Genomic DNA, 15,493 nt, shown 5'->3' with positions numbered 1-15,493 from the left:
ATCGACAGCGAAGCGACAACGGTGACCGATTCCAGTCACTTTGGGGGGCGAGGGGTGAAGGGTCAGCCCGCAGACCACCGCAACCCATCCACTCTCACTGCTCGGACTGATTTAGTACCGACCAGCCCCCACAGATGGCACAGAGAGACAGACACAGAGAGAGACAGGGCTGTGGAAGTGCAACACTTGTGTGACAAATGGTTTGCAGTCTTGCAGCATGCCACATTCATGCTCTTAATCAGTCAATGCATGTGTGTCTGTGCGAGAGGCTCTGGAGTCTTTTAGTCCAACTGCTCGACACATTTCTGTGTGATGTTGTTTAGATAAATCATTCGGACAGTTTCATATATCCGAGGAAAACGTCAAAGATTGTTGGTGCAATTCTTCCGCAGTAAGGGCAGATTTGTTTTTACACTTAAACGTAAATGGCACAGTGACCCACAGCGCCCCGCCCCACGCCCTCTTCCCTCAGCATGCTTTCTGTCAGGACCTGTTGGTGAAATCGCGTGCGTTCAGGGTGTGTTATTTGCGTTGAAGATTATGATTCAGCAATTTAAGGTTCGTCGCTCAAAGCGAGAGAGAGAGAGGGAGACTTAACCAGGCTCAGACAAGCCCGAGCTTTCCTTCTACCGAGGCTTACGGCTCTGGCATGCAACCCTTCAAAACACTCCACACAGCTGAATACAATAAACAGTCTATAATTACACTCGTCCACAGACGACCAGTCCTGCTTTCGGTCTGTTTTTGGATACTTATTTCCTCAAGAGCATTTGGAGAGCAATTGTACAAAAGTGTATCTTTATAAAAGACTGTATTATTATATTTAAGAGTACAGTAAGCAACCTTTTTAATAGATAGATAGATCGAATTGTACACATTTGGCAGGTGTTTATCCAGACTGACTTACAGTGCATTGAAGGTAAACATTTTATTAATTGTATGATGTTGACTAGTAATTATACCAGGATGGTTAACAGACACCCCTTACGGAAATTAACAATGGTTTTATTGTGGTAAAAGTGTAATAGCCATGTTGTTTTTTTTGGTGTATTGATTACTATCAGCAAAACCATGCACCATGGTTTAACTGTGGTGTTTGAGAACCATGGTTGTCATAACCATGGTTATTTTGTGGTTAATTTTCATAAGGGAGATGGATACATATAATGGCTGTTTCTCAATGTGCGTTTTATGCAATCTTGCATTCTTGTGTCCTCGCTCTACGTTATCATCAGCCATCAAAGTTTGGTTCCAATACTCAAGAACACGGAAGAGATGTCTCTCAATTCAAGGCTGGGTCCTTCGCAGGACACGTCCTGGAAAGCGGGGCTCGTTCTTTGAAGGTCGCAGCCTTTGAAGTCTGCGTACATGACTGAAATGAGTCAGGCTAGCCTTCGGAAGATCCATAAGTTGCGTTACCCACTGTACGCACCCAAAGCGTCTGTCAGCAGGACACAGCGGAAACGTTTCTGACTTATTTTTAGAAAATACGACACATTGATGTAGATCAGGGTTCCCCAAATCTTACCCTGGAGGGCCGGAGCACTACAGAGTTTAGGTCCAACCCTAATCAAACTTACCCACCTGTGATTTTTTAGTGATCATGAAGACCTTGATTAGATTGCTCAGGTGTGTTTGATCAGGGTTGGAGCTAAACTGTGCAGTGCTCCGGCCCTCCAGGGTAAGGCTACGTGTACACGTACATGGTTATTTACAGAGACATTTACCTTTGTTCGCGCCCTTCGTTTACACGTAAACGTAGATTTTGCCTCTGAAACTGTTTCCTTCTAAAAACTCCGGCCAAAGTGGATATTTTGAAAAACTTTGTTTGCACGCTTGCATGTAAACTGAGACAAACGGATGTTTAGGCGGCCAACGTCACAGTATGCGCCAGTGCTCGCACCTACGTCAAAAGTGCGACCTATGTTTACATGTGACTGCTACTCTGAACGCTTCCATGATCAAATTTATGTCCGTGCAAACTTGTTTTATGTGTTTGTATTTGCAAATACAGCTGCTCCATTATGTTAAGGAGCAGAGACGAGTGATCGGAAATCAGCAATTTTACGCGTGTTTGACTTTATGTGGCGCTGCAAGAACCGACAGGCAGATGATGTCAACGTACAGCGAGAGCGAATTGAGAAATCACACGTAGAGGTCTAATTTCGAATCGCTCACGCGGTACTTTGACGTCATCGAACACCTACTGCAACTACTCCTCCCTCCAACAAGAAGAACCAGTCCGCATCCCCACCAGCGCAGCCAGTGATTGGCTTACGTGGGCTTGAGCTTCTCTTGACGGCATATATACACGGGTACGTGAAAATGAACACTTTTCTGAAAACTGACAAGTTATTTTTGAAACTGGAGAGGTTGAAATGTCCGTTTATGAAAATAGCCCTCCATGTGTAACGTAGCCTAAGATTTGGGAACTTAATGTAGAATAAACTAACCAACTGTATATCAAATTAATCAACCATAGAAATATATTCAACATACTCTGAATAATATTAACACAAAACATAACTTATAATACTAAAGCAGTAACAAGAAACTTTTTTTCTGCTAAATACACACTTTTATTTAACAAATGTTAAAATGTTTATTTTAAAATATCCAGCTGTTATATTCAGCTGTTACAGCACGCAATGAATCTTGGGATGGCCAAGACTGTAAAGGATCTATTCGTTCTATCCTTAGCAGTCTTTATGGCAGCCTTCAGGCACACTTTATGGAATTCTGTTTGAAATAGAAACAGAGAGCGCCTTTGTGATAGCTAATCCCCAATTTGAAAACTACAATACTAATTCCTCACTAGAAATGCAACGAAATTAAAATGTGTAAAAGTGAAAATAAAACCTTATTTACAATAAATTTGTGATCCAGATGCTTTCTTGACACTTTCCTGCCAATCACATTCCCAGCACACACATATGCATACGCCAAAAATTGTGGGACAAGATGATGAAGGTATCTCATGAAGTCATGAAGTAGTTAACATTGGATTCGGAAGTGCCTTGATGCCTTCCAGCCTTGGAATGCTGCCTCCAAAGGCACATTAGAGATTTCGGACGCAACCATCAAATGCAGGCTTGTCATTTCGGACGCAACCATCAAATACAGGCTTGTCGTTCCTAACCCTAAGCTTGAAGTCTTGTAAGACATTGTGGCAAAATCATGGGTGAGGAAGAAGTTGCTACTCATAACTTAGTTTTTAACATGATTTTTATGACAATAGCCTAAATATGCATCTTTAAAGAAACGCCAATGAAGCAGAAAACCTGCATAATAAGGGAAATATTACTGTTTATGTGTCACAAAATGTAGTCGCGTCTGATGTCAAACATGAATTCATATATAGGTAGGCCTATATCTAATGAGCATTCTTTGGTCCTATGAATGTATTATCTCTGTCTATTATTCACATTTATTTGTTATTATCGTTTTAGCTGAGATAAGAGGAGAAGGCTGGTAAAAGTAGTCGCTTGTAAATATTTTAATAACAGAAATAAAAACGCAAATATGTATGTTAAATGGGCACAGAACAAATAATCTTGAGGCTTAAATATTTTTATTTACGCATTTAAAAATGACAAAATGCAGCAATAAATATGTTGATAAATCGTGTTATGTTTATCATGTTATGAATGTTGCGGTGTTGAATTTTGTCAAAGTATACTGAGAAGCCAACTGGAAGATACATTTCTAACAAACATGCATTCTCTGTCCTCACGTCCTTCCGAGTTCGTTCTTCCAAGGTTGCCTGGGTCTACACAAGAACATAAGTTCGGTCTTTGCGTTCATGGAATTGTGAAACGGCCTTCGACATGCTACACTCACTCATATTTTGATCCCAGTTGGGTCATTACACGGCTCAGTTGGAGTCTCAGTGTTGACAGCAGCTCAAATCTTTAAACGAGAATATCAGCCAATAAAAATATGATTGTCCTAAAGAGTATTCTCATTAAGATGATCTAAACTCTGGGTCAATGAGCTGTAACTGTGGTGAACCAGCCCTTCATAGTCCCCTGTCCCAGTCTGACCTCCAAACAATCACCAACCCTTTAACATAATTAAAAACTCCCTGCATGTGACTTCAGTTTCCACTCTGACCGCTTTTATAAAGCAGAGCTTTCCCTTTATGTTTACATCCCAGCAGGAAACAGCACACCGGATGTGTGTACGCTTTAAGACGACAACAACTGAAGATTTTTGTTGACACTCGCATTAATTATGAATGTATCGCCCAGGCTCAGATAGACGTAATCATATTCATGGCCGCTGCCGTTGGTAATTTCCACAGGGATATGTCAGCGTTCATGTGAGCCAACAGATTGAAGACAGGAACTGACATTCGAGCTCATTATTTATTGACTCCTTGCTATGAAATTTGTATGTAAAATTTTTGGGATCTCATTCTTCAGGAAAATTTTATATATTCTCTGTCATTCTGTGTGTTTCTGCTGGTCGGGTTAGCTTTTCTTACACTGCAAAAAATGAATGTTTTACTTAATATTTTGGTTTTGTTTTCGTGCATAAATATCTAAGACCTTATAAATTGAACATCAAGAGGTTAATAATTAAAAGTTACATTTATAAGTAAAAGTATCTGCCAATAGTATTCTTACCCAATTGCCAGATATTTTTACTTGTTTTAAGCATAAACCTCTTAAATTTCATATTTTTACTGAGCCACTTTGCTTATCAAGTAATTTTTTTTAATTTAAGAAAATTCTTAGATATTTATACTGGAAAATAAGACAAAATTACTAAGGCAGCCATTTATTTTATGCAGTGTATCTGGTCCTGATAACAGCTGTTTGTGCTAGACGTATTTTTTTTATTCTTGCTGTGGGACGTCTGTCTGTTGTTTACCTAAGATCAGATTAAGATATTTATCTATATCTGTACACCACTGGACTGGACCCTATTCAGATTTATAATGTTGCTCTTAATCACATCAGTATGAAATATTGACGACTTGTTTCATTTATTTAAAGTTTTTTTGCATTTGAAATTTGGGAGGTTTGAAAGATTATGTTTTTTCTCTGAATGATAAGGCGGCCATATGTTAGGCATATGTGTTGTGTCTGGCTTTATAATGTTTGACATTCTTGGACCTTTTGCTAAATCTGTGGGCTTTTTTACCAGCTGGCCTGTTGAGTCAGATCTATTAGGTTATGAAATCTCACCTCTGCACACACAGATTTTTCACTGTATTAGCAATGGCATCTCATAGACTTTCACTGTTTTCATACCAGGCTAATGGTTTTTTTATTCTCAAACCCGTGGATATATCAGTAGACTTAAAGCAAACATGATTTATGAGGCATCTTACTTAAAATGACAGTTTTGGTTTCACTTTATGAGTAAGGACATTTTCATTCTGCATGTGTTTGTGTGAATATATGTTTGCCTGGGGCTGATTTATCCAACAATGCTGGATTTGCCTACCTGACACAAACCTGTGCCAGAATATGCTACACAGTCATCAACACGCATACACAGTGACACACATTTTCATATTATCTCTTAGTCACAGTCACATGCACCTGTAATATTTACAGCTTCAAATCATTAAACAGAGAGAGAAGATTTAACGGTATGGGACACATTGCAAAAAATTTCTTTCTTGTTTTCAATACAAATATCTAAAAATTCTTAAATTAAGATGCATTTTCTTGATGAGCAAAATGACCTAAGAAAATAAATCTAGCAAAAAAGATTTTTTTTCTGAAATATCAAAGAGCACATATTGTCCGATTCACAATTTTACATTTTGTTTGGTGTGAAGGTGTGTATTAGTACATGTGAACAATATGCAAAATGTTCAAACCCCAAAGTAAACAAAGACGCAAGTTTTTGTTTCCAATGTAAATCTCTTTTCTTGGACTACAACAAACCCACGGATTGTAGGCAACAGTTTACTTCCTGGGATTGGTGATATTGACAAGATCGACATTATCATAATTCCTCCCGCTTCAGACTCACAGCCTGTAAGTTAACTCCTGTTAGCATTGCATTGTGAGCGAATCTTTCAAACATGGTATGGAGCGTTACATTTCCGGCTGATGTCAGAGGTATTCTTTGATTCATATAAAATATCTTATCTCATTGGCAGATTTTTTGCTTGTTGCTTGTTTTAGGCGCAAATTCAGTTTTATGTTTTTTTTTTTTTTTGTCTACAAACTAGACTTATTTTCTTAGGTCATTTTGCTCATCAAGAAAATTAATCTTGATTTAAGAATTTTTAGATATTTGTACTGAAAACAAGACAAAAATACTAAGAAAGAAAGTAATTTTTACAGTGTTCTTGACGGTAAAGAACTGCTGCTCACACTGCAAAAAAATGATTTTCAAGAAAAAATGTTCTTAGTATTTTTGTCTTGTTTTCAGTAAAAATATCAAAAATTCTTAAATTAAGATGCTTTTTCTTCATGAGCAAAACGACCCAAGAAAATAAGTCTAGTTTTTAGACCAAAAATAACAAACTAAGTGATTTTGTGCATAAAACAAGCAAAAAATCTGCCAATGGGGTTAGCAAAAAAATCTAGATTTTTTTTTTAAACACTTAATTCAAGAAAACTTTGCCTACCCCATTGGCATTTTTTTTGTGCTTCTTTTATGCACAAAATCATTTAAATTTGATATTTTTGGTCTAAAATCTAGAATTATTTTCTTGGGTTGGTTTGCTCATCAAGAAAAAGCATCTTGATTTAAGAACTTTTATAGCCTAGAAATCTAGACGCACCCTAGCGGCCGCAAAATATATTTGCTGCCAGGGTTTAGTCTAGGCACTCACAATACACTTAACAGCTCCAAAAACCAAAATTTGGTCAGGCCAATCACATCGTGTGTAGCGTCTGTGGGGCGGGCTTAACATGATGACGACAGAGCTGCGACGGTTCCTACTTGAAAACTTCGTTCTTCGTTGCTCTGATTGGTCATAGCGCTATCCTATGATTGGTCATAGAGGCATTTTGAGGGACAACCTTATATCCCGCCCCTTGCATTGAGCCGTTTGTGTGAAGAGTTGCCAGACCTTACTTCTTGATGTAGGTCTGGCTAACCAGGCTAGAATTTTTAGGTATTTTTACTGAAAACAAGACAAAAATACTAAGAACATTATTTTCTTGAAAATCATTTTTTTTTCATGAACAATCCCTTTATTATCTTATTCAATATTCAATGGAGAATTTTGGATGATTGTAAGGTTAACCCCAATTACTTTCATTGTATCGATCCATTTTGTCATTATTGCTGAAGTGGAAATGAAATGAGTCACATTTGGAAAGACAGAAACAGATTGTAGACTGCACCATAATGCATGCCATTTAAAGAAAAATATAGCATTTTGGCAGATCTAGACTTAAACAACACCACAAAACAATCATATAATACCAATTTGTAAATTACATTGGATAAAAACATGTGCATAATTTTAATTTTATAAACGTTTTTATTAAACCCAGCGGGTCACCTCAACCCATGCATGTTGCTGAGAGAGGGGATGTTGGGTTAGTGATGGGAAAAAGCCTGACTTTTCATAATTATAACATAAAGGGTGTGTGTCTATGGTAAAAGGTCATATTAATACTCTTTGGACTGTTTGTAACAAGCATCAACCAGTCCTTTTAACCTTTCCTTTCAAACAAACACACACACACACACACACACACACACACACACACACACACACACACACACACACACACACACACACACACACATGCTGTTCTGGTTTGTATACAAGATTCACTCCAACTTGCAACAAGTCCTTACAAGCCATTTAGACACCAGCTAATATCTGCTGTTAGGGTGTGTGAGAGTATGAGAGTGTTTACATGTGTTCTGTGTGTGTGTCTTTCATGGATCAAATAAGCAATGCTTATTTAAGCATATTTTTAACAATTTAAGCATATTTCCGTCATACATATAAATGCATCGTCAGAATGAAGAATAAAGCAGCAAAACATTTTGTAGAAACATTTCCAAGGAACTGTTCCCTCATAAACGAGAATTCCTTCACACCCTTATTTCATAACAAACTTGTATGACCCATGCTCTTTCAAAATGCTACCTCTCTAAAATCAGTATGCAAGGCGAGTAGTATGTCAGTATATATAGTATTCGAAAAACAGTACCCAGATGACGTACAAGTTCCATTTGATGGACACTTTAATATGCCGTGAGGCCAAGTGAGATTAAAAAAGTCAATATATTACAAATTATGGGAAATTATGGTCACGGTTGTTTGGATCGTTTCTATGGGACACAACAGTAGATGTTAAAGGAATGTTCAAGTTTTTCCCTACAATGGATGTGAATGGTGTCATTAGGATAAACAAAGGATGATATTTTATATATGGGTGAAGTGTGACTTTAACCATTGAAGAAGACAGCAGGGGTCCTCCTGATAGACTCATCAGAAGGTTTGTGCATCTCCTGTTGGGCTGGGACTTTAACATATGTCACACATTTGCTGTGTGTGAGTTAGATTAGACCTTTGTTTAAGTAGCTCGTTTTGTAACGACAAGCTATAAACCCTCGGCAGTGAGAATTGGCTTTAAACAACAGAATAAGTCTGCATTAGACCGAGGTGTGTGGACAGCTTGGACCACGCACACATGTAATAGGATTTCAAAAAACGAGTTCTCCTCGCGAGGTCATAAATTTCACTTACTGAATGTGAAAAAAAACGAAGAGGCCAGAAAATAGCGTAACACATATTCAACGTTATATTGTTGCTGGTTATGAATGTATCCAGAGGTTAATTTTCAGGCTAACACCTCTCTGCCTGCTTTGGCACGACGCTGTGGGCAAATCTGTTTTCCTGAGAAGAAATTATTAACATAATGAAGAAACAGCTTGGAAACAGAAGAGAATCATTAAAGAAACATTCTCTGAGATAAAGTCGCATATAATGGCGTCTCTATGTCCTCTCAATGGCTCCGTCCTGCATGTTAAAGGCGGCGCTGCTCGGAGACGAGCTCCTTTGTCTTGACTTTGCTTTTGTAAATGAGGTAATGGTTAAGTGGGGATCTGCGAGGGGATTTGGGGCGGTGGGACGCCTGTGAGGGCCGCACGGAAGGGAAGTGATGAATTTTAAACTGCTGAATGAATTAAGGAATGGGACAGGACGATGTTCCCGGGGTCATTTTTATCTCCCGAGGCATCATTACTCACGTCGTGCGTCTGTTTTCCCCACAATTCTCACGAAAACAACAACAATGACAACAAAGTGCAACACATTTCTGCTTGCATTATTTATAAGTGGTGTTTGCTAAGCTATTATTTTTCGATTCCAACAGTGCATCAAACTGTAACGATTTAATTTATGAATTTTAAAGGGGACATTTCACAAGACTTTTTAAGATGTCAAATAAATCTTCTGTGTCCCCAGAGTACATGTGTTTTAGCTCAAAATACCATATAGATAATTTATTATAACATGTTTAATGGCCACTTTGTGGGTGTGTCATTTAAAATGCAAATTAGCTGATCTCTGCAATGAATGGCAGTGTCGTGGTTGCATAGTGCCGATTATTATCCCCTTCTGACATCACAAGGGGAGTCAAATTTCAATGACCTATTTTTCCACGTGCTTGCAGAGAATGGTTTACCAAAACTAAGTTACTTTGTTGATCATTTTCACATTTTCTAGGTTGATAGAAGCACTTGGGACCCAATTATAGCACTTAAACATGACAAAAATCTGATTTTCATGATATGTCCCCTTTAAAATTAACCATAACTTTCCTGTAGTTATACCCTAAAATGTAAAACCATAAAAATGACCGTGGTTCTGCTAAACCATGGTTCATTTCCATATGGGTTGTGGACGCTAAATCAAGCAAAAGAACTATTACAGACGTATACATATCAGAGCTGTATCTATGGACCAGAATGTCTTGAGACACGGGATTGTGCTCTTGATTTGGACCAATAAGCAACCATTTAGCAACGTCCTAGCAACTACCCAGAACATGCTAGTGACCGGATAGGAATGCCTTGGCAACCACCCAGAGCATCTAAGCGTTGTGGCGCCGGGTTTTCTACAAGAAACCATCACTAACATTCTCTTCAGAAAATGTACAGATCTAATTCTTTCATAATGAACCCTTAGAGTGTCTTCCTACAGGAATTACTGCTTTGATTGGCTGTCTTGTGCCACACATGGCTTAAGTGTGGGTAATTCACTCGCCGGTACTGAATAGCGGATCCGTGGGACTGTGGTTTCGACTGCCGTGGAGATTGAAACAGTTTAGTGAAATTCAAGTATTTTCTCTTTTTAAATCCCTGTGGCTCGAATGACTGAAGCAAATGGACCAAAGAGCTTCCAACTGTTTTCTATGAGAGATTACTAAACTATGCTTTCTATCTTCAATGTGTGTGTGTGTGTGAAGTATTATACAGCCATAAGCTGAAGGGACACATTCACTACTGTGACCTCATTAGCCTCTGCGTGATTAACTTTAACATTTCGGCACTGGAAACGAACGCATGCTCCGCCGATGAAATGTGGGATCCATTTTGTGGGCGCTTTGTAAATCAGGCTTATTACTCTGAGCTATTTTTGGGTTGCTGAATGTTTACCAACAGCTTTGGAGTGAAACTCAGAGAAAAGGGTCATGGTAATGCTTGTGTGTGTTATCATGCTATAAGCTTGCAGAAACGACTACAGTTACAGTAAGAATGACTGTTATAGCCTACGCTATTGTGTTGCAATTGGCACTTCATACCAAAAAAACACCTTTAAGCTATTAGCTCAGGTTCGGTAACATTAGGCTGTTGTTGAGTGTGTGTTTGGACAGAGTATATCTGTGAGTGTGTGTCATATGTGAGAAAGACAGATAGTGGTTAACACCTGAGATTATTATAACACACACCTTCAGTTAGGGAAGCAAGTGGAGAATAAAGGGCGTTTTCACAAGATGTCTTTTGGTGTTGACCCAACACTGCAAAAAACGACTTTCTTACTTAGTATTTTTGTCTTGTTTACAGTACAAATATCTTAAATCAAGAGGCATTGCATTGGTAAGCAAAATAACCTAGACAAAATATGTCCAGTTTTTAGACAAAAAAATATAAAGTTTAAAGAAACAGTATGTAAGAAATTGATATCAATTAATAATAAAATGGCCCTGATATGTCACAAGACATTAAGAAATCATTTTCATTTCAAATACTAATATCACTGACAACAGTGGTCTGGCCAGGATATTGTCATTTAAAAAGTGGAGTTGCAGCCCTCAACTGATGTTTATGTTGTCATTTTGTGTATTGGACACTAGTTTTGTGATTGCAGTACCAGTTGTGGCCACAATCCTACATACTGTTCCTTTAAGTGAAGTTTAAAAAATCTGAAAATGGGGTATGAAAATAAATCTAAAAACAAGTTTCTTCTATTTTAAATACTTACACTGCAAAAAAAAGGATTTTCAAGAAAAAAAATTCTTAGTATTTTTGTCTTGTTTTCAGTAGAAATATCAAAAAATTCTTAAATTAAGATGACTTTTCTTGATGAGCAAAACGACCCAAGAAAATAAGTCTAGTGTTTAGACCAAAAATATCAAATTTAAGTGATTTTGTGCATAAAACAAGCGAAAAAATCTGCCAATGGGGTAAGCAAATGTTTCTTGAATTTTTCTTGCATTTAGTGTTTAAGAAAAATGTTCAAGATTTTTCGAAAGCACCTTAATTTAAGAATTTTAGATATTTTTACTGAAAACAAGAAAAAAATTCTACCAATTTTTTTTCTTGAATATCATTTTTTGCGGTGTACACTGCACAAAAATATTTTCAATAAAAAAATTCTTAGTATTTTTGTCTTGTTTTCGGTAAAAACTAGACTTATTTTCTTGGGTCGTTTTGCTCATCAAGATAAAGCATCTTGATTTAAGAATTATTAGATTTTTTTACTGAAAACAAGACAAAAATACTAAGAATTTTTTTTCTTCAAAATCATTTTTTTGCAGTGTGGTTCACGGCAAAAATTACTTTCTTACTTAGTATTTTTGTCTTAGTTTACAGAACAAACATCTCAAATCAAGATGCATTGTCTTGGTGAGCAAAATAACCTAAGTAGTATGTCTAGCTTTTAGACAAAAAATATCAAATTTAAGTGGATTTTAATAAATATGTCAATGGGGTAAGAAAAAATTCTAAAAAAGTTTCCTTTTTTAAACACTTAATTTAAGAAAAAAATCAAGGTTTTTCCTTGTTTTAAGCACAAATTGACTTAAATTTTATTATTTTATTATATTCTCAGGTTTTTTGGCTCATCACGAAAATGCATCTTGATTTAAGAATTTGTAAATATTTGTACTAAAAACTAAAAGTCATTTGGTTTTATGAGCTCAGGTGAGCACCAAGGAGCCAAGTCTTTTTTAAAAAAAAGGATTCATGGGGATGAAATGTGGTTGACATTTTTATACTTTCTCTTGCAATGTGTCTGCAGCATACAGACACAAGAGTTTTAAACATGTTGAAGTTTAGCAGGAAAATCGAAGACAAAAAATGTTTTGACATCTCCTGAATTGTCATCTAGTTACAGTGTTAAAAAGTCACTGCAAGTACTCATGCAGGGCATGAAATTGAATTCGGATTCAGACAATAAAACTTATAAAAAATTGAAGTTTAAGTACATCCAATACTATCTTACAAGAATTCGTACATATTTTACTAATTCGTGTTAATTCATACAACCACATTCGTAAGTTTTGTTACGATTTGCCTTGACCCCTGTGACGTTGGGGTTAGGTCCAGGGTTAGGGATTCAGGTTGGGGTTAGGGTTGTTGTATTTTATACATGAGAATAGTAAAATTTTGCACGATTAACTTCATATGAATTGATACGAATTAGCCAACTTGTAAAATATGTACGATTTCTCGTGAGATCAGGCTGGTACATCATAAGATGTTTTTATGAAGTTAGTCTATATATGCATGCATCTTTACGTGACCATACGTGTCATTTTTCCCGGTGCGTCTTCCGGAAGTCATATTTGCCGACCACATACGTCATCGAGGTTTATTATTTCAGGTTCTATTTCAGAAAAAGCAACCGTTACATTTTAAGGTAAGAATGAAACTATCATTGTATGTCTTATGTTTTTAACTGAAATGTGAGAACCTTGATGAAGTGTGCGGGCGACAAATACAACTTCCTGAAGATTCACCCAAAATCCTGGCAAGGACGCGTCCGGGAAAAATGGCACGTATGGTCACCCTAGGAAAGCGTGCTTACACCCTTCTACATCTTGCTATTATCAAACGCAAAAACATGTCCTCTAACTTCTAACAGTACGGGATAGTCAGTCTCTGTTTTTCTCACACACACCAACATACATGACACACAAAAACTGAAGGATTGGCAGGTGTGTGTTAGCTTGATAAGCACTTTCCTGACTGAATGCATGAAGTACAATGACAAAATTCATCGGATAGACTTCAAATCTTGACAATGAACAACTTCTCGGCTTATTAAGAGAACAAGAACTGCTGTGTACCAGCAGGACAATATGTCTTTGCCTGATTCGAATGAGTCATCTCTGTCATTCAAGCAAACCTTTCTATCCTTGCTTTTGAGTTTTTAACGATTAGCTGTTTAGTAAGGCAAGCATTACTAGGTAAATTTATACTTAAATATAGCAACAATATAGTAATGCCTTAGCAACCAGAGAAAAAATCTCTCTTATGTTAGAACAATCGACAAAAGTCAAGTGTTTGTGTTGACTTCTGCATGGGCGAGGAAATCTGGTTATTCATTGTTTTATTCCTTCTTATATTTTTTTTGGTACATTGTTTTATAATATACTATTCATTATTTTTTGCAGCTAAGATATGCATATATGTGTGTATGCGTGTCTGAGTTCTAATCAGTGTACATCACACTCTGTCAGTGCCTAATGTATCCTGACACCCACATATCCATACTGATCTCTTTATCAGCACGACAGAGAAAGAGAGAGCATTGTGGGTTTTTCTCGAGAGAATTGAGGCTCTATTGTGGGTTTAAATCGACGTTGTTCGGACCCCTGAGAGTTTTTTAACCCCCACACAAAGTGGCTGCCATTAGCATATGAACGGGAGGGTGGCAGGGTCTCTTTATGGACTGTTTGTAAAGACCCCTGCCCGCCCCCCTCCCCTCCCTCCCCCATCTCCGAACACTGGCCTGCTGGCACTCAACCGACTCTGTATGGGAATGTGCACCAGTGGTTGGCTATGGCACTTCCTCCTCTCGGATGAAAAAACGTCTCTCTCCGTGTGTGTAGGAGGTGAGGGTTAAATATGTTTTGTTTTGTGAGAGGTCATGGTGTAAGACATAAAGGGCTTGGCTTTGCTAGGGACATCTGGTTGCTAGGTGAACGGACCTGTGGCTAGAAACAGTCGTCTGCTTGGTTAACCTGTAATGACCGCAATTAGGCCGCAAGTTCAAACACACAGGCTACAAAAGAAAAAAGTGAAATAAATCCTCTTGTACAAATGTACAAACACACTGCTAATAACTTATTTCTTAAGGGGATCAATTCTTTCAACTTTTACTATCACTCTAGTGGAAACGCAAAAAGGAGTTCAAACTCAAAACATCCAAAGCCTTGTTATGTATGTTTTTATATATGCTGGAAAAGATCATATGAATTAATCTTTAATGACAGGAACTGTAGGATGTCTGTGATACATAATGTGTCATTATCCGATACAGCTATTACTCATTTAGCAGTCACAAAGTAAATTTCTTTCACAAAGTTAACTTGAACATTACCTCCTGGAGCGATTGAATGGTGAAATGCCTTACTGAAGGGCCAAACGATGATACAGAAGTTCAGTAATTTGTCAATTGCGTCACCCTTTAGATTAGTCAAGCAGATCTTTAGCCACTCTTGATTGTCAAAAATCTGATGTCAATAAAAGGCCAAACTGATTCTTTTTCTTCTGGCTTTGCTTGTCTTTGGTAAAGTTCATATTCTCCTGAGCTCCTGTGATATTTTCAGAACTCGTTTCTCTCTCTGTTTTCTCTCTTTGTCTGTTCTCTCTCTCTCTCTCTCTCTCTCGCTCGCTCTAGCTTGAGGGATTTAAAAAGACTATTTGTAACAAAAAAGACAAACGTTTAACAAAGCAACATGTATAGGCTTGATAAGTTAATATATTTTTATTGATTTTTATTTTTGTGAAAAACATACTTCAGTAGTTTTAATATAGTTTGTTTCCAAAGCTTCTAATGTTAATTTAATCTAGTACAGTCAAGATACACTAAAACATCATTCACACAGCACTTTGGTCCCAGAAAATTTCTGCAAAATTGTCAGAGAGGACAATAAAAGTAAATGTTCTGGGATTGCTTCCGTAAAGCGGACCTGGTAACTAGGGGTGTCACGATTCTCCCAAACCTCGTTTCTATTTCATTTTCGATTCTAAGGTCACGATTCGATTCTCGGTTTTTACCTTTTTTTATTAAGCACAAAAATGCTATGCCATTTTTAGACTAGAC

The sequence above is a fragment of the Paramisgurnus dabryanus genome, chromosome 9 (assembly GCF_030506205.2).
Source record: "Paramisgurnus dabryanus chromosome 9, PD_genome_1.1, whole genome shotgun sequence".
Lineage (NCBI taxonomy): Eukaryota > Metazoa > Chordata > Actinopteri > Cypriniformes > Cobitidae > Paramisgurnus > Paramisgurnus dabryanus.
Note: the sequence above shows the minus strand (reverse complement) of the source record.